This window comes from Emydura macquarii, unplaced genomic scaffold, assembly GCF_026122565.2.
Source record: "Emydura macquarii macquarii isolate MOO-44397 ecotype Brisbane River unplaced genomic scaffold, CSIRO-AGI_Emac_v2 contig_705, whole genome shotgun sequence".
Lineage (NCBI taxonomy): Eukaryota > Metazoa > Chordata > Testudines > Chelidae > Emydura > Emydura macquarii.
Genome location: NW_027130842.1, coordinates 16,276,807 through 16,297,894, shown reverse-complemented (window position 1 = coordinate 16,297,894; position 21,088 = coordinate 16,276,807). Strand labels below are relative to the sequence as shown.

Below are 21,088 nucleotides of genomic sequence, written 5' to 3'. Positions count from 1 at the left end.
CTAGAAAACCCAGAGAGGCAGCAGTAGAACCAGTGCCTTTGCCATATAGGGCTAAATCTTCTCTAAGAAGTCAGGAGCACTGTTTGTGCAGGGACATGTAATTTGCATCTTCCTATGCCAGCTTTGCCATGTTGCCTCTGTGGTTTTATTCTTCAATAACTTTTTGTTGAATGTATTGCAAGATTACAATGTAATTATATTATATAACATAACAAAGGTCTAAGACACACACACACACACACACACACACACACACCAAGGCTAACGAGGCACATGAGCTACTACACCCTCTTTATTCATGTATGAAATGCTTGGGGAGAATAATAAATTATTCTGTGATCAAGAAACAATGACTCAAATTCATTCCTGGTGTAACTTCATGGACTCCCCTGTTACAATGGGGATGAATTTAGCCAAATGTCTTTAGGACTAAACTTCTCGTGTTTCAAAATCAATATTCTAGTGCCTTGGAATCCCATGTCTTTGTTAAATAAAATAATATTTTCTATTCAGCTAGTGTTTGTGCTCTAAAAAGTTGTTTAGTTTCTGTTTGAACTCTTTTGCTGTTTAAGACGTACATAATTATGGTTTGTGTTTGCTAGATACTGATTGACAACATGGATCTAGACAAACATATGAGATTGTGCTTCTAGGTTTTGATAAAAGGGTATTTAATCCTATACTTACAGCCACAATTAAACCATAGCTGGCCTCCATATAAATCTTTCTGTGTGCATTCTCCTTCAGCTCCCTGACTTCTCAGCTTCAAAATCACTTATGCTCAGTGCCAGCTGACTTATTTTCAGAAGCATTCCACTCCAGCTGACATCATATTTGCCATATGAAGGTTCACACCCATATCAACAAACAGTGATTCATTACTGCAGCTCAGAGAAGCTCAATTATCTACTTAAGAATTCCAAGGTAATTGTCTGACACATTATCATGAGTTATTGTGAAATTACTGTTGTCATAGGCAATTTCCTTCTACGTATTCTCAAACTATTACGTGATAGCAGTCATTAATTTATTTTTTGCTACTCATCTCTGAGATTTGTTTCCTAGATATTTGGTTCTGAAAGCATTTATGGATTTTTTTTGTTAAATTGCCCATTGGCCAAACTGCCCAGCATCCATTGAATCATCCTGTTCTGCCAAATCTTTCCTCCATTGCTATAAGAAAATATGATCTGTTCATTCCACTCAGATGTAATACCCACATATAAAAACTACATTAGAAGAGCATTGGGGATGTGAGAAATCAAAAGGTGAAAAAAACCCAAACAAAATCACACAGTGAAGCATCACACCTGCCAAAAGGCAAAAAGACACCAGGGAAATATAAAGGTGATGGCCTGTTGTCCTGGAGTTTAAAGCACTGATCCTGACCTACAAAGCATTACATATAATATCCAGCATTCTTGGAATAGAGCATATACCTTTTTTTTTTTTTTTTTTTTTTTTTAATAAAAAGGATTAAGTGAATTTAATGCTCCTGAAAAGGAGCTGCTTTCCAGCTTTGGAGATTGGAAATCCTCTACCTACATACTAGATACAGCAGGGTAGCAACTGTGGAAATTTGTCCTACTGGCTGTCCAATGTATCTCAGCCTAACCCTTGCCTCCCTAGTAACTATCTATAGATGAGAGAGCATAGTTTGCTTCTCCATGTTCATTCAGTTCTTGGCCTCTTTTCTGAGACTGTGCGAGTCAATGTGAACTGTAGGGGGTGATTCTTGTGAGTGGACACAGGTGACAAAATGTAATTACCTACGAAGGAATGAGACCTCCAGGAGGAACAATTTCCATTCTTGAGAAGTGTGCAGTGGGACTCTGAGGGTAACATTGTTTAAAAACAAACAAACAAACCAAACAAACCCTAGTGAATTTAGTTGCCCAAGTCCCATTTTCAAAAATTACTTATGTGCTTATGAGCCTAAATCTGATTGAAAGTCGGTGGGATTTAGGCTTCTAAGACAGAGGTTCCCAAACTGTGGGGTGTGCTCCTCTAGGGGCGTGCAGAGGAACGTTCAGGTGGCCTGGTGAGTGGGGTCTGGAATCGCTACCCAACCTGGCTCTGCCCTCATCTCTGCTCCAGCCCCGACCCCTGGCTGCAGCCCCAGCCTTGGCTCCCGGCTGTGGCCCAGGCCCCATTCACGGCCCTGGGCCCAGCTCCTGGCCCTGTTCGCAGCCCCGGTCCTGCTCCAGGCCCCACAGCAACAGCTCCAGCACACCAGCCCCAGCCGCAGCTTGGGCCCCAGCTCCTGGCCCCCGACCACGGCTTTGGCCCTGCTCCTGGCCCAGCTACCAACTGCGGCTCCTGGGGGGGGCCGTGACCCCAAAAGTTTGGGTACCCACTGGTCTAAGGGCTAGATTTAAAGGTACTTTAGATGCCTAAAGATGCAGATAGGTGCGTAGTGACATTTTCAAAAGCACCTAGGGACCAGAGATGCTGGAATCATTTGTACAGTGGAGGTGCTGAGAGCCATTGAACCAAACTATAAACCCTGTATATGATGGAAACTGCTTCAAGCCAGGAGATGCGATAGCACCCCCAGCTCCAGCACCAATGCTAGGAACCTAACTCCCAAATCACTGATTTAAATAGGAATTAGATGCCTATATACCTTTGAAGGTTTGGGCCTCAGTCACTTTGGGTAACATTTCTGAAACTGCTTAACTGACTATAGATTAATTTCTAGAGTTTAAGGCCAGAAGGGGCCATTAAAGCATCTAGTATGAACTCGTGTATATGACAAGCTATTACATTTCAGCCAGTTACCCCTGTATTGAGCCCAATCACTTATGTTTGATTAAAGCATAACTTTTGTCAAATGCATGAAGCTGGCACCTTTCTATGTTAAATTAAAGAGCCCTATAGTTAGTACCTGATCATTTCGCTCCTGGAAGGAACTTACATATAGTAAAGAAGTCACCTCTCACTCTTCTTTTTGAGAGGTTAAGCAGAATGAGCTCTTTAAGCTCTCACTATAAGGTGCTTTTTCCAGCCTTTGAACTAGTTTTGTAGCTCATTTCTGCATCTTCTCCCGTTTTTCAACATTCTTTTTAGAATGTGAATGTCAGAGCTGGACACAGTATTTCAGTATCAGTCACACCAATGCTGTATGCAGAGGTAATGTCACTTCCTCTACCTACTTACTACGCCCCTATTTATGCAGCCAAGGATTGCATTAGCCTTCTTTGTCGCAGCATTGCTCGGGGAGTTCATGCTGAGTTGCTTGTCCACTATAGCCCCTAAATCCTTCTCAGAGTCACTGCTTTCCAGGATACAGTTCCCCCATTCTGTAAGCATGGCCTGCATTCTTTATTCCTGCAAGTATGAGCTTGCACTTGACTGTATTAAAACACATTTTGTTTGAATGGCTCCAGCTTTCCAAGTGATCCAGATCACGCTGTATGAGTGCGCTGTCTTCATCATTATCTACCATCCCACCTATCATTGTGTCATCTGCAAATTTTATCAACAGTGATTTTTGTATTTACTTCCAAATCACTGATGAAAATGTTGTAGTGTCGCTCCTAGAACTGATCCCCATGGAACCCCACTAGATGATTCCTCATTAACATCTACTTTTTGAGATCTGCTAGCCAGTTCTAAATCCATTAAATGTGTGCTTTATTGATCTTGTATAGTGCTAATCTTTGAATCAGAATGTCATGCAGTACTCAGTCAAGTGCCTTACAAAAGTCTAATTATATTACATGTATGCAGTAATCTCTATCAACCAAATGTATTAATGATCTAATCAAAGAATTAAATCAGATTTGTTTTACAAAATTGATTTTCCATAAAACCACGTTGATCACCTAGAATAGGAATATAACTATTGCCAGTCAAGACTTGTGTTTTACATCTTTTCTGAAAGATGACACTTTGAATAGAAAAATGTACCTGAATGTGCTAGTACATTGGTCTGACTACTGATACAACTGCATCACCAGCACCACCTCCTGCAGGACCTGGGGTTTATTTTTTTAAATATCCTAAATCCATGCTTGTCCATCACACAGTCAGCTCCATATTTTTGGTTGTGTCAAAACCAATTTTCCTCATGTTATGGAAATGCACAAGTCCCTCCTCTCTATTTTGTGCTACCAAATTTTGTATTTTAAAATTTAGTTGTTTTTGGATTGGAGAATAAACCAAAAGCACATGAAAATAGTAAGTTCTAAATTCTACTCTGACCTGCATGAATTGCACCTGTGCTCAAAGAGCAGAATTTGGCTTGAAATGTCTTTTTTTTTTTTTCCTCCAGTCTTTTCTGCCCCATCCTAAAATGCAAAAAAGTCACATTGCTGATTATTCATTAAACATTTTTGGGCAAAAAAAACCTTCCCATCTGCATTGCAGCTCCTAAAAAAGGTTATTAAAATATGTATACATCTCTAAGTATTTTAGCTCACATTTAAACCAGTTTTGGTTTAAAATTGCAATCTCTTTGTCCATGTTATCTCAGAAAAAAGGAAGTCCTAAGGGGATGGGCACAATCATTCAACCTTTAGTCACGGAAGGAGCCTTTCTGAAAATCACGAGCCCACACACACACGAATAAAAGTCGTCAAATTTGACAGCACGTCACTTGTCTGGAACAAGTCTGACTAATATTCTTCTTCAGCATTGCTGTATAAACTGTCCTTGTTCACACAGGGCTCGCTTTTCAAATGAGTTTCGCTCCTGTTTAGGCACCAAAATAAATGACCAGATTTTCAAAAGAACTTTGCAGCCAACATATTGAGTTCTTTTGATAATCTGGTCCAAACTGTGAGTGCTGAGCATTTGAAAATCTGGCCTTTTGTGGCTACTTCTGCCCTTCGCAAGCATACCGTAGGAGGAGGAAGAGGGACTCGCCCTTATATAGAGTAGTAATTAACATGATTAGATTATTAGTATTATAATAATACTAATTTATTCCCACAAGTATGACTTTGCACAATTGGCTTGCACCTGTAAGCTCTTTGGGGGCAGGGGCTGTCTTTTTGTTCTGTTTGTACAGCACCTAGCACAATTGGATCCTGATCCATGACTGAGGCTCCTAGGCACTATGATAATACAAATAATATTACAAAGAATTTGAGGGCCCAACCCTGTTGTCACTGAACTCCATGGGCGTTTTGCCAATGGCTTCAGTGCAAGAAGGCTCAGGCCCACAGAAGAAGCAAGATTCAATGTTAGTATCCCTTTTTAATTTTCACATACAGTATTCTTTACTGACACACACAAGCTGTGGGACTGGACTGTTACACTAGACGCTCTCTATTCTGTGAGTATTCACAGATTGGGAGGCTTATAATAATACTATTTAGCACTTATATCACACTTTACACGTTCAAAGCACTTTAAAACCACTAAATACTTAACACAGAGCTACAGGTTCTAACCGCTCTAACCAAAGCCAAGCAAAGTCAATAGGAGTCTTTCCAGTGATTTCAATGAGCTTTGAATCAGACCCTAATGTCCTTGGCACCTTTTGTCAACTTCAGCGAAGATGCTGCTGTATTAGATCTGGTCCTGACAGATTTTATAGAATGTTTTGTCCAAGTTACAGATTAATTTTCAAATGAATCTTCAAAAAGCACTTCACTGTTAGAATCTTTGCATGCAGAGCATTGTAAAATGGCCCCTATCAGAGCATTTCATTATTAGGTCGAAATAACAGCAGAATTCAGGAAGTCTGATAGAATGTTCCTTTTTCACAGGCCAATGAAGGAAACTGAGTGTCACATGCAAACTGCTAAGATGGATGGTATCCTGCATTTGAGAATCCTCTATCCCACAAAGAAGGCATTTCCTTTTCCCGGTGCTGAACGGTCAGCCAGGTCTCCCCATCACTTGCTTGAGAAGAACTTTAAAAAGGACTGGGTTATTTATTGACTAATAGCAACATCATGCTAAAGTTAGGCTAGCCTGGCTTCCTGCTTCAGTGCATCATGCTAATTGCCAGAGGGGTCAAAAATATTTGTTACCACCATAGCACTGCAGAGTTGGTCATTATGGAAAGATTAAGTGTATATGGAATTTGCCAGGTGCAATATGTTTTGACGTCCTCTGAAATATCAGGGTCCTGATTTGCCACTGCCTTGCACTTTGTGTAGTGGATCCTCCTATTCTTCCCTCCACAGATAGACAGGTGAGGGTAAAGCTTATCAAGGCTGCTCCAATGAGTGGGTAGCTGTAGTTTCTGTGGAACAGCTGTGGAACTGCTTTGTCCTGTGTTAGGGTCAGAGAGACAGGGAGATTTTTCTATCCTGGCCTCCGGATGCATCTGTCCAACACCAACTCTTCAGTCCAGGAATGGGACTTTGTATTTATGCACACCCATTTTCTTTGTTTATAACACCTCCTACAGCTTTTCCTGTGCCTTTAGTCTGGGGCTGGAATTGGATATCCTCATCTGTTCAGCACTTTACCTCCTCAAAATAAGTTCCCAAATTGGAATCATTTCCTTTACTACCACAACTCACCATCTGCAGAAGCAACAGCTTACCATCTGCATGGTATGTTTCCTTTATCAGCGAAGTTGATTCTTGTGCCATCTGAAACATGTGTCTAAACAATAAATGCTTAGGTCTGGGAACTTCATTCAGCATGAAATCCTAATAATGAGAAGTGTGGTAGTGGTTGCACTTGGTGGCATTTGTGAAAACAGTAGTCCTGCCCTCACTGAACCGTGGCCATACCTGATATCACTCAGTCTCTATTGATTTGGCCCTAATTTTTGTTCTTTTGCAGATGATGATGAATTTTTACAACTATTGACGTGATACATCCTGGAAGACGAGGCTGCAGTGAGGCTAAATCAAAACAAGAATGAATTTGGGAGGACAACAGAAGTAATGAGGTCACAAGTTTATGCCTTATTAGTTGAAGAACCAGACAATACTTTTTCAACAGCTGTGTTATACAGTGTAGCAGCAAAAAGCAGGATAGAAACAGGAGGTAAATGTGAAGTCCTAAGGACTATAGAACATGGTCCCCCAACGCTCCAGGAAGCAGTGGCCCAAGTACATGCTCTTATCAATTAAGCAAAAGTGTATATCCAAACTAATAGTTTTTACATGAATTTAGATCATTCAGTGATCATGTTTGTTGCTTGGGAAAGATATATATTTCTCCCCCTTCCCTTCCTCCTCTAGCTGTGTCCCCAGACCTGCTAGACCTTTTTATTCTGTGTTTGATATACCCTGAAAGACTTTGGAGATCCACTTATGCTGGGACACGAGGAAAGCTTACGGACCAAAATGCAGCAGATTGACGTATACAACTTCAGGCAATCTGGAAGCATCAGTTATGCTATAGGCCTGCAGGACAGAAACCAACTGAACTGTAGGGAAAAAGACCTCAATTTCACTTTGAGCTTGGTGGTGAGGAGGGACAGGAAACTTCAGTCTGGGGGTGGAGGACAAAACCAGGTTAGGAGGAAAATGGAACACTTAATCCCTGGAAACCGCAGTCCTGCTGGAAGAAAGTTCCATAAACACTGAAGATGGTAATAGTTTTCTCTATTTTGGCTTACTCAATATGGTTGACAGATTTTTTAGCTTAGGTCCAACAACTGGAGTTTATAGTCAGATTCACATAACTTGGTGTAACTTATTTAAGACCCATTGTTTCCCAAATTTTTTACACAACTCATTTAGGAAAGTATCGTATTTCTGAGCATTTGTTTTGAGGTCATCCTTGTGGAATCAAAGAAATAAGCATTACATTTATTAATAGAATGCTTGGCCTGAAACTGGTCATGGAAGGCCTGGCCTGAAGTTGTAGCCTGAAACTGAAATAGAAGCCCCAGGCTAAACCATTAACAGAAGGCCTCAACTGAAATTAGGATAAAGATGTTAAAGTCCCACAAGAGGTCTCTGAACCACACCCGAGAGGCAAGTTCTCTGTTGAGCCTTAAGTCTTATTGAAGTCTGTGAACAGACTTCACCTGTTTGATAAGTACCAGTACTTGTCCCTTTGTCTTACCGGCCCCACAGAGACTCACACCATTGTATACTCAAGTGACTCATTGGGCGTCTCTGGGAGGGCGTCTGGTGTGCCCATTATCCATTGTGATTGTCTACCTTGTTAAGTATAAACTGTTAATCCAATCCCACTATGCGATCAACATGTAAATGAACCTAAGCAACCCCTATCTAAGTCTTTTGTATCTGTTAGCCAGTTGAAGTACATTTGCTCAGCATCCAGACATGCTGCTTGACTTCCCTATAGCCACCTGGGTTTTCCCTCTGGCTATAGTATTCCCCATAGCTATGGTTATGTGATTGTGTGTGTCACAATTAAAGCTGCACCCGATCCAACTCTAAAATGTAGCAGTGTGATTCTTTTCCACGACATCCTTTACTTACCCTGGATTATTTAGGCAGAGGATCTTCTACACCAATATTACATGAAGCATAAATAAATTGCTAGACCCTATTCTTTGATTTTTGAACTCAGCCATGCAACAGGATGCCTTTACTAAACAAAACTAGAACAGTTAAAAAACAAGGACAAAGTATCTTGGAAGAAAAAAGGAGAAAGAAACTCTTATTCACTTCATATAATCATTGCCAATGATACAAGGAGCTGTGGCTTGTTTAACCTACAAACCTGATTTCTTTCTCCTAAAGTTCCACTAGCTGTAAATATTTATTTTTGCCGTATGCGAGAGATGCAAAGTTAGCGAAGATTTTTTGCACATCATGTGGAATTGTAAGGAAAAGACTTATAGCATAGCCATTCACAGCATCTTAAGGTCTATTTGTGTTTCCATGGTATACTCCCAAATACAGACAATTTATCTGAGCTGTAAGATTTGTGGTGTGGTGCTTAAATCCATATTTGGCTTAAATCCAAATTTCAGGATTCATAACCTACTAGATTTATATGCTAAATTTAAAAAATGAATAAGCATCTATTTGTGGGGCAAACAGTGATCCCAATAAAGCTGTTTTCATCTAGTGAGTTAATAATTGGCTTCCTACCAGCAGTAACCATAACCCTTGGCACAGCAGAGCTCAAGGGGCTGTGGGGGTGGATGGGGGGGGAAGAGGGTTTTAATTCTCCTCTGTGCTCACAATCCTGGAGCCACTCTATGTACATTACAGCAGCCTAAAGGCTGCCTTAACTTACCCAGCTCAGGGTGCCAGGAAGTCCTAGCCATAGCCTCTTTTCCCCCAATTATGAGCCCTAAGGCAGTCACTGGGAAGGGACGGTTTAGGAATTGTTTACAGTGGTTGTGTGCTCCTGTATCTGGTTGCGCCAAGTTTAAAGCCATTCTCCTGCATGCAGAGTAAGGCAGCTTCAGTGCAGGAGAGAATCTGTCTCAATAATTAATTGCAGGAATTTCTATTAAGCACATTCTAAGAGCATCAGTCACAGACAGATGAGGTCGTGTACACACACAAGGGTTATTCTATGTCTCACACATGGTAACTCTTACAGGAGTCCATCTCACTACTTTCCTTTTCTTCAATAGGCAGAAAGAACACAGGAATAGGAGTCAAGAACTCCTGAGTTCTATGCCTGTAGCAGGGTGCTATGGGCCAGGCTGGGTTAGACCCTGCTACTGAGCCCTAATTAAGGGTAGATGGGAGCCAGCTGAGCAAGCCAGTCTGGAAGGAAGAAATTAGGAACAGCTATAGAACCTGGGGGGGGGGGGATGGGGATGGGGATATAAAAGCTCCCAAGAAGCAGCTACTGGAAGGAAGGGAGGGGCAAGTAGCCAGAGAGGGAGAAGCTATGGCAAGGGAAAGCTGAGCACCCTTTGACTTGGGGCTGAATCTGTAAGACCCTGTGAGTGGTAGGAACTGTCTATACAGAAGGTGGTGGGCAACCCATGGTACATAAAGCGCAGTGGTGGAGCACAAAGCAGTCGTCTGGAAGTAGTTTGTGGGGGGCCGGGGAAGCAAGGGGGCCAGGTGCAAACTGCTATACTGCCATTGACTCACTGTGTGGCCTTTGCTCTGTCACTTAACTTCTCTGCCTCTGTTTCCTTCTCTGAAAATGAATAAAAAGTTGGATGTGACTAGATCAGACAGTTCTCTTTTCAGGAAACCAACACACAGGCAGGTTTGGAGAACAGAAGCTCTCTCCAGCGCAGCTTGCCAGGAACAGGGAGAGAAAAAAGTGCAAGGGCTAGACATGGACTTTGACATGCAACGTTACTGTTACCAGTCTTTAACCTTTGAAAATTATTATCCTGAGCTGTGGTAGCACAGCTCCCTGTTGCTGACAGGAGTGTAAGAGGGAGAGTTTTTCTTTCTCTCTCTCCCTCTCTGTAAACAGACAAATGATTCATTGCTTAGCTGCAGCTATGCCTGGAGTGGACCTTTTGAAGTGGGGGTGATCATTGCTTCCGGCATTCTCCCTGGGAATGAAGGTGGCTTGCCCCTTGACAGGAGAAAACAAAACAGGTGGAGTCCACCAAGCAAGCAGTGCCAAAATCATGGAGAGAAGATCAAAGGGAAAAGTGTTTACTCTCCTAAGGGGTGGCACTGTCCAAGGCCTCTTGCTGGCAAGTTTAGGGGCACTGCTCTATGCTCTACCACGTAACAACAAATCCACAGCCATGAACAGCAACAAGACAGGAGAATAGCCCTGCCAGGAAAAGATCAAAAAGCAAAATAAAACAAAGGCTGGGCTAACATGCTTCAACGGGAAGAATTTAATCCTAATACCCTAATGGGGTAAATGCTACACTCTGTGAGCATCAGCAGGGATAGTTCAAAGCGATTTAAGCCACCAGGGCATATAGTTTGAGAGGGGGATACCAACCAGGCTAGCACATAACCCAACATGCATTATATCTAACCCCAAACCTTCACAAGTCAGCCCCCAAAATAACGAAAATGGCTTAAAAACATGGTTTTGTTTTTAAAATAAATGTTGGTCTCTTTGCCTTCTGGTTCCTGAGCCTTTACAGTGTACACAGGTTACATTTTCAAGCTTTTCTCCATGACCACAAGGGCTAGACATTTTAACTTAAAAACAATCAAACCAACAAAACACTGAGATGGTCATGTAGTCACTTGATTCCAGGAGCTGAAACTTTAAAACGACATCCAAGAACCCAAGACTTACGATAAAATCATGAGAGTTGGCAACACAGCAACATGGCACAGCCAGTGCCCAGATCAACACAGGAAGGAATATGCTGATGGGCACTACTACAGGAGCTGAAATGCACTGGAAGCAGCTGATACCGTCTTCTTCTACTCAGCCTGTATGGAGGAGGGTGGGGAGAGAACAGGCCCATCAGAGTGCTGGCAGATATAGAAACACTCAGCTGCAGCAGCCAGGGTTCTGCCTAGCAGACAGTGCAAAATTCCTATCACTCGTGTAGGGACCCAGCAATGTGGCACCCTGTAGAGGCAGGAATCAAGCAATCTTACACATTTGTTCTAGACTGCACTAGGCTCCAGATTGTTCACATGTGGAGGGGACTGTCTGTGTGCAGCACCTCTCTTGCACAGAAGGGCATGGTCTCAGTTGCCTGTACAGCACAGCCCTGTCCTCCTCCAGAGCCCACAGAGCATGCTATGTGGTCCAGGGTCCACACTGTGGAGGGAGTGGAGACTGGGAAGGCAGGGCCCAGAAGGGAGACACATTTTTCTTCACTGCCCCCAAAGAGGTTAAGCAGAAAAGACTTACAGCTCAGGGTCCAAGGGCAGCAAGAGCCATGGAGCTGGATGTGGAGAACTCCAGTGCAGAGGCCTAGGACCTCCAGATGGGCTTTGGATCTGCTAGTTTCTGATCTCATCTGCAGGGAGATGAACCCTGCCCATCCATCTCCTGTGCAATTAGATAATGTGAGATGAAAGAGGAATTTTTGCAAAATGATCTTTGCAGAGATTTCTTCCCCCAGAATCTCTTCCAAGGGCTTTTCCCCTGGTGGAGAATGATCTGACCTAAGATAGTGTTTCAGATCTTTCTCCGTTTGAGAGGGGGAAAGAGCCAATGCCTGCTGATACTATAATCACTTACAGTGACTAATGCACCATGTGGAGACCTAGGCCACATAAATAATAGACGCACCTCAAGCATGCTTCACTGAACCTCAGGAAACAGCAAAGAAAAGGTCACAGGATTCAAACTGGGGAAAGAATAAAGCACAGTCCTTTAGTGCTTCTCTGGAACTGCACTGTCAGTCAGGAGAGAAAGCCTTCCACTTGTGTTAAAATCATTCTCCACAGCTGGTGCCAAATTCTGCTCTCAGTCACACAGATGAAAATTCAAGACAATTTCATTCACTCTGGATGTACACCAGAGTTACTCCAGATTTACATCTATGGAACAGAAAGCAGAATATGGCCCCTTTAATTAAAAAAACCCCTAGAGAACAGAAAAATGACTGACTATGTTCAACAGCCATGGCACTATCAACATTCAGTCGTTCTGTTTTTGGTTTCCCAAGGGTGATTGCTTGAGGCCCTGCTTTCCTGTGCTGATCTCCCCACTATACCAATTTAGATCTCCTCTTCTGGTGGCAGGAACTCATGGTAAGACCCCATCCCTCCTCCAGCAGCTTGGGGCCCTGCGGTTGCTTACAGCCCTGCAAACTGTAAGGTGAAGTGGTCATGTTCTTAATTTGTGTGGCAGTAAGTTCTGGTCAGTGGCCTGGAAGGCACGCCCAGGCAGCAGTCTCAGAGCCCTATTGTAAACCCATCTTGGCTGTCAACCATACTTGCCATCTTGGGCCAAGGAAACTTGCCAGGATTACTTTAAAGAAGGGCAGAACTCAATAGGGGGAGGAAATCTGTGGGATAATCAGGGCCTTCTCTGGAATGGTTTAGGACAGGTTGAAGTAGGCATGGATGCACAGAAACTGAGCCCAAGAGCAAAAATATTAGATGCTAATATTAGAGCTAAAACCAACAGCTTGCATGACAACTACTGGATTTTTCTGTAATTACACCCATACCAGAGAGTCTGAACTCAAAAGGCAAATCACTGAGACCTGCTAATACATCAGAACTGTAAAGGACTATCCTCAGAATTTCTCTGGCATCAGAGCATGGGTATGTTTGATGATTTTGTCCACAATATCAAGCAGAGATGAGAAGGCCTCAGTAAATATGAGGGAATATGAGAAATCCTGTCAATTGTGGAGCCTGTCAGACATCTAAAAAACATCTTGCAGTGAGGCCTGCAGAAGTCAGGAGAAGCTGCAGTAACCTTGTATGATTTCCCCTTGTGGGCATCACTGCAGAAGGGTGGAATGCCAAGAAGCAATAAATGCAGAATGATAAGACATTTCAAAATGTCCATAACAATATATTTTTACTATACATATCTCATCACACTCTGACTGGTGGAAGGCAGTGCTGATGCGTACAAGAACCTCTTCTTCTGGAGCTTAAAGATCAGGGAAAGATAGTTGAATTCCAACCCCACCTCCCCCCCCCCCCTTTGCATTTAGCATGCTTTTTACTAGAAGCCCTTTATTTCACTCAGTTTTTATGTGGACACTCTCTCTCGTACCAGTAAACATCAACACAGAAAGATGCCAAACCAAATACATGTTCAGTATGTAGAGATTGCTATTGCTGATTTACCTATTATATACACACGTGCAGGAAGGAAAAATGTCACAAGGCAAAAGTCACATCTGTTACCTTATTGTCCAAAGAAGGCAATGAACCAAAAAAAAGAATTGTCTTGAGCCTTGTTTATATTTTTCTAAAAATGTAAAAGCTAAATTTTAAAAATGAGCCATTCATTTATTATGTGGTGGCTCTGGTTTGATAGTGTAGACGGAGATCCCTAAGTACTGGAATCTGGGTGCTGCTGACAGTACTACCATATGTGAGTCTTCTGGTGAGGGAACAGCATAAACAATAATACTGACAAACTTAAAGGAGACCACTGCTCCAGGAACATCCATAAACCAACCCTTCACAAACAAAGCTCTTGAGTTCATACCAATATCCTTAGTAATAAAAATTATGGAAAAGAAAATGTTCTCTAAAGAGAACAAGTTTCAAACTTTTCCAGAAGATACAAGTGACTCTTTGAACCTTGAAGACACTGACTTTAACGGATCATCATATTTTTTTTAATTGCAAACAAATTGAAAATGTTAAAGGTTTCAAATGGACACATTTCATTTTTAAAAAATAGTGCAAAATTTTTCACAGAAAATACACATTTAAACAGTCATCAAAGCCGTCAGCAAAATGTTTTGTTTATCAAAAAGCCAGAGACTGGCTTGGCACACTGCTGGCTCAGGGCTGGGGGAGCACCAGGGTGAATCTTATGCCACCTTTGCACCATCTTCGTGAGCTGTGTTTTCCTCCCTGGTTGTCATGAGGGATGTAGGCCTGTATTTCACCCTGCTTTTTTGTTTCAGTTCCCACATGTGAATTCTGTGTGCAAATATGCACCTATGTAAACTCAACCTATACGCATTCAGGATTCCTATTGTTTATAATGTGAGCATGCAAAACAAATCCTGACCTATGTAGAGAAGTTCTCTGCCAAGGCCAAAATAATATTGCTATTAAATTGCTGTTGCTGTGCTATTAAATCAAGCTCTGGCATCAAAACTGACTTGAATGAAGTATGTGCTTTAGAGTAGGATGTGATTACTCAACTAAACATCGACAACGGGTTTCTAGAAAAATCGAGTATAATTTTGCCTTGTTTCTTCTTCCTTTTGAAATAAGCAATTATGGGGAATTCACTGGTTCTTGAAAGGTGCTTGACTTACAGCCCTAGAGAATTAAGTCTAATTTATTCAGAGAACAGGCAGAGCACAGGCAGGGTCAATGCAAACTGCTTCATATTGCCCTGTCAAGTGTATTATGAATGAAGTTTGGAGAAGTTTATTTCTAGAGATGAAAGGATAGCTCAGGTCTCATGTCCACTCCATCCTTGGCCTCTACTTAGATTGACCAAATGGTTGTCAATTAGCAATTATGGTGGTGAATTTATTATTGTAGTGCCTGGAGATCTCTATCAGACTTTCCAACTCCTCAAACTAGGTACAAAAACACATATTAAGAGATATCTGTCCCATTGTGCTGAAAAGTGCCCACTAGGGGTCTTGATGAATAAACAGCCAGACCCCCATTAAGGAGAGCAAGTAAGTTTAAACGCCCTACTTCATCTGGCCATTAAAGCGCTGAGGTTCCTTTGTACTGCAGAGCAGCTACACTAAAGGAGGAATGATACCTAAGTGCATCTTTGAAGGTCACATGGCCCCAGAAGGGTTTCTCAATGTGGAACACTCAGGGATTGGCACCAGGGAAGGAAGAGAAAAGTGTTTTGCTCAGTAACTGATTTTGATTTAAGTTCTATTGAAAACGAACTCAAGCAGCTGCTTCTGCAGGAAGGGCAGCAGGGCTTGACTTGAGGTTTCTGCAAGGGGAAGTTGTCTGTACATTCTGTTAGCACCCCTGTTTTAAGGAACAGGACTTGTGTATCTTTTGTAAATAAGCAAATTACACTAAGAAAATGCCTGACTTCACATCACTGCCTGTGACATACAAGCTGTTTCTCAAGGGGCCTACCTGTCTCATAGAGCACTGTCTCAGCTTCCCCTTCACAGGTTCCCAGGAATAATTCAGAGGCTCATGTCCAATAACAAACTCCTTTCTTGGAAATTGCTTTATTATCACAAAAGAAACCTAAAGTAAAGCCAAAACCAAAGCCCAATCTCTTCCACCCCAGCCTCCCACTGGTCACAGTTCCTCCTTGCTGAGGTCTGTCTGGTTCCAAGCTTCTCCACTAGGCACAATTTCTCATTCCTCCCAGGCTCTACTCAGTCTCTCCCCATAGCGCATCCTGGGCACATCCATTCCTAAGCCAGTAGTCTCTTCCCTTTGCATACAGGGAATAGCACAGGTCTCTTGCCTGGGTCACAGCTTCTGGACTCTCAGCTTTGCTTCAAGCAGCTTCCCCCTTTCAGTAGCAAAGTCACAATTCTCCCACCAGCTTTGCCTGTTGCTGTCTCTCCCTTTATAAGGCCCAGGTGCCTTCCCTAAAGCCCAGTTGGGGAGAAGGCCATTAGTCACAGGCACACAGGACCTTGCTCCCTCTGAAAGAGGCCAGTCACCCTATGCTACTGAGCCATTTAATTATTGACTTGGACACATCCAATGTGCTCCCAGACAGTTCACTTCTGCAGGGTCAGATGATCCATTGCTCCAATATCCAACACTACCAATAGCAGCAGACCATGCTAAGCAATAAACTATGTACTGTGCTAAGCAGGTCAATCAAAACTAGCACTGTGCTCTGGCTACACCAAGTCAAGACTGTTATTTATCAGAAAGAACGTTATACTCCAGCTGTCCCCACAAGTGCATATGGCAGAATAGAGACCTCACTGTATTTCTAATCTCTGTTGGCTCAAGTAAATGCTCACCCCCAAGCACCCCTAACTTTTAGGGAGGTTATGTGCTCAGTCTATACTCAGCTGTTTGAAGCCCAGTTGTGAAATTAAACCATAAAGACACCTGGGGTACTGTAGATGGGTGCCAGTCGCTCCTCACCCTCTTGGTTGGAGGGAGGCCACACCAATTCACTCATTCACTGTCTACTGGCAAGGGGAATTAGCCAATCAGCTGAGTAGCAGTCTATAGCCCTGGCTCTTGGGTCAGGCCAGGTGGGCCGGGACAAACAGGTTGTGGCCCAGTGAGGCTTCACAGGCCGGGGTAAGACTGTCACCCCAGGGCTGGGATGGCAAAGGGGGAGGGAACGTGGGCCCTCCTGACTCTACCGCGTCCCAGCCAAGGGCCCTATCAATGGCAGAGCGCTCTGCACCTGGGTCAGTGGGGCTCCAGCCGAAACTCACTGACCCGGCTGTCAGCCACAACACAGCCAGACAATTGTCTGGTTCCCTTGGGCTCCTTCCTACCCCCCTTCCCTGGAGTACCTGGGCCTCAGGGTTGCCATCAGTCTCCCCAGAGTATATGGCAAGGGGTAGCCCCCACAGTTCCTCAGCATGGTAGGTGGCAGGCAGCTTCTCCAGGTCACAGGTGGCGGGCAGCTCCGGCAGCTCCTCTGGGGTGCAGGCAGCTCTGGTAGCTCCTCAGCAGTGCAATGGTCGGGCTCAAGTACTGGGAGAGAGCTGTCCTTCTTCTCTGGCAGCTCTCCTCCAAGTGAGTTAGAGGGCCTGCCTTTTATACTTCCTGTCCCACGCACCTCTTCCAGGGGGGAAGGATGAGGCTGGCCTGGCTCTGCCTCCTTGGGTAGAGAGGCTTGCTCCTCCCCCTCTGGGTCAGAGGGAGGCTACACAGCCCAGCACTGGGGGGATAAGAGGGTAGCCACAGCTGGGCTGGCTCCTGCAAGCAGAGAGAGGCGCAGAGCCCAGTGTAGGAGGAGCGAGCCCAGCTGTGACTACCCTCCCCCCCGCGCTAGGCTGTCTGCTTCCCTGCCAGCAAGAGCTGCCCAGCTGTGGCTACCCCTCCCCCCCCCCGTGTTTAAATGTTCTATTTTTAAAACATTTAAACGGATTTTTAATTAAACTAACTTTTACATCCCAAAATTAGACAGTGGAATTTACTGCCACAAGATATCATTGAAGCCAAGATTTTTTTTGCAGGATGCAAAAAAGGATTGGACATTTATAGGGATAACAAGAATGTCCAGAGTTATAATGGAAGGATGGGGTGAAAGGGAGGACCCTAACACTACCACACCCACAACCCAAGAGCTTTGGAAAGGATATAAATCTTCATATTCCATAACTGCCTATTACAGAAGGATCTGGTGCTGGACCCTGTCACTGACAGGCTACTGGACTAGATTCTGATCCAGTCCGGCAAGTCCTAGGTTGCATTTGTAATTAAACCTAAAAGCAGGCATATTTTACGTTTCTAGCTTTTGCTGAAGTTTCATGCAGCTCTACTTTCAAGATGTCTGCCCTGATTTTATGTTTTATGAAATGCACCAAGAGATTTCAAATGAAACACTAATTAAAACTCTCTTGATTACTTTAATCAGAAAATAAAGAAATTAAACTGCCTCCAGACACCTCTCTGTGCAATCTCCAGTGTGCCTGGAGCTAGCCCTGATTAAATGAGCCTGAATGATTTATTTGGCCAATATGAATATCACCTCCTGGCTCTGAGGGAATTAAATTAGAAAAAAATAAATCTTTAAACCTGATTCCCTATGAAAGAGTTGGAGCCATTAGTTGATTGCTAGCAGAAGCGAACTTCCAGCCTCACTCAAGTTTCTCTGTATAACAGCAACTTTTCTGGTTTTGTACTAGTAACAGAGAAGGATAGAGAAGGGTAAAGGCTAATTCTTCCTGCAGTGACATCCTAGATTAATCTAGAAAAGTTTTGGTATTCCTTACTATTTGACAGGAGAATGTGATCAAAATTCATCTTATTCATAAAACCAATTTATACAGAGCTGGTGCTTCAAAACCCAATAGAGGTAACTGAGTTATGGGGACTTAAAAGATTACTCTCAAGAGAGGTGCCAGTGTCCATACTGGAGAAGTTTGGGTCTAGACCTCAAAGACAAAAAGTGTCTCCTCATTTCTTTCCCTTACATATATGGTAAAGAAAATCTTGAGACTTCAGTAGCACTTTATTACTGCTGGGCAATTGTGGGACTCTTTCAGCACTCACTCCTGCCAGCCAGCAGTGAATGTAATTGAAAATATCGCTGCTATAAGCTAATGTTGAGATTTATTTGACCTTTGGCCTGACTCAAAGTAAAATGTTCCTGCTTTCTGGTCTTCTGTTCCAACCCAACACACTGAAAAATGTTGGCCCAGCTTCTGAGCGGCTTTGAGCTGTACTTAAGCTGAGTACAACTGGGTGTTAGAGGATCTCCACATTGAAGAGTGACTCTCCAGTGGCATAATGATGCTGTAGGGTCTCCTATACCACACTTCCCTTTCTGTGAGCAGGGTTTCCTTTCACCCAGGCAATCCTCTGCTGCTGTAGCAGACTCTTGAAGACAGCTAGCATGGGTCAGAACAGCCTAAAGGCCCCCAGACCTTACACATACAGAGGGGCATAGCACACAGCCTTCACTGGCTTGAGGGGTGATGGTGGAAAGAGGGTTTAAAGTCACCTTTGCACACCCTCCATCCAGAGTTCTGCTGGGTGCACCTGGCCTGCAGCCAATGATCTAGCACTTCAGCTCACTGGTACAAGCAGAAAGCACTCCATTCAAATCCTCCTGAGAATGTGAGTTTCGAGTCCCTATAGTGGATGGCAATTCGCCTCAGGGAGCTATTTGTGTCAGGTCTTGGTGTATGAACTCCCATTGGGGTGTAATTATGAAGAGATTCTCAGTATGTTTGAGCTCCTTGTTTGCCTATGAGGATGTTGAAAGATATTGTACAGTGGAGCCAATACAAATTTAGGCAAGTAGGTCTTCTGGGACTTAGAACACAATAGCTGTCTGTCCACACAGATTCTGAAAGTGCGGAGAATGGGATTCAGTTACATTTTAAAATGATCTGACTCAGCAGCTTCACTCCCTGCCTCAGACTCAAAGATACTGAAATATTATGAAGACACATTTTCTGAAACTGTGGTTGATGCAATTCCAGGGTTTTCAAACTTTTTCATAGTGCAGGTCTTATCTTAATAGACAGATTGTATTGGAGACTGCCTCCCCTTCCACTGGGGATTGAATAACATTGCTGTGGGCAATTAATGCCATTGCTTACTTAGAGAAGTAGTAACAGGAAAGCATTTACTTTTATTTTGTTTAGTGCAGTGTAGCAGCTGAAAACAAGGAAAAGAGTCAGCCACCAGATGATCAACCAGCTCTCTATGGACAAGCAGATGTGGTCTAAGAACCACTGGTGGTTTACATACTACAGTTTGGAAGCCACAGGAATTCACTTTCCTGACATTTTACATGCCAGGCCACTTTATCAAATGTAAAGAGTCATGCTCCAGTTGACCACACACTTTCACTCACCAATGAACTGAGGGAATACATTCCATTTCAGTAGTGTAATGTCACTTCAGGTTAGTTAAGTGAACATTGATTTAATGGAACATTATCAGTTTTCACTTCTAACAGGATTGCATAGAACAGAAAAACTTCCAAATAGGGATAGTCTAACTCCAGATTATAACATCATATATTCTGGGCAGTGATTTTCGTCTTTTGGGACTGTAAACTATTATTATTACCTATATACAAATATACTGTATTTACATATATATGTAATTGTGCAGTACAGTTACAGTGTTTGTGTTGTGTATAGAGACAAAACAAATCTTTCTTAAACATGGGAGACCAGAATTGCACACAGTATTCCAGATGAGGACACTCAACTAATTGACAGATTTCCCCCAAATCTAGAAGAAATCCCCATAGATCAAGGCATAAATGGAGGATCCAGACATTAACACTGATTCTATAGCTCCTTCGCTGCCAAGTCCCCACTACTTCCAGCTGCTGAAGTACTCCCCCTATTGCCTTGGAATATACTATGTGGAGGACAGCAGCATGGAGGATGGGGAAAACCCTAGAGGGTGAGGGGAGAGGAAATGACACAGTAGATACTGTCAATCCTTGTGGTACTAACTCCAGCATGTCTCCCAGAGCTACAGAGCGCAAAGGCCTGTGGCCTTTGAGAGGGAGTAAGGGCTTCTGCAGGATTGGGGAAAGCTGAGGCTGTTTCCCCTCCTACATGCCCATCCACTCTGGTTTCCTCCAAGGTTGGCTTCCTTTTGCTCCCATTCGCAGGATGTCAAAGATCGGGCAGTATCAACACAAATCAATTGGCACAGGTCAAGTAGTTTTATAGAGGCAGGTTTATATTTGGACTGGAGAGCTCCCTAAAGGCTCCATTATTCACTATTCATCAAAGTATGAGAATTGGGAGGTTAATTAATTGTCAGGACATCTAGAACTTGCATAGAAGTGGGTGTTTTTTAAAAAGTTGTATCTAGAGTAACATTAAATAATATAAGTAACAAGCACTGTCTGGAAATGCCATCCCAGGACCTGTTAAGGCTGTCACACTGTCATTGCAATGTCATTACCATTATTCTTCTCTGGAGTCAATAATTCAGTGATTTACTCTAAAACATGGTAGTCCTTTTTGGTTTGGAGCAACCGTAGGTAGTGATACCTCTGGGATATTTGTCAATAT

At 43.1% G+C, this 21,088-nt stretch overlaps 1 protein-coding gene and 1 long non-coding RNA gene across 2 annotated transcripts in view; one reads left to right on the top strand and one right to left on the bottom strand.

The window, feature by feature from the left end:
* Nucleotides 1–21,088, bottom strand: part of ZDHHC14 (zinc finger DHHC-type palmitoyltransferase 14) — a 219,287-nt gene that overhangs the window by 10,766 nt on the left and 187,433 nt on the right. The gene's annotated exons all lie outside the window — the stretch shown is intronic.
* On the top strand, nt 9,721–10,358 carry LOC137149004 (uncharacterized). Its single transcript, XR_010918645.1, has 2 exons — nt 9,721–9,798; nt 10,291–10,358. It is a non-coding gene; the product is annotated as an uncharacterized lncRNA (long non-coding RNA).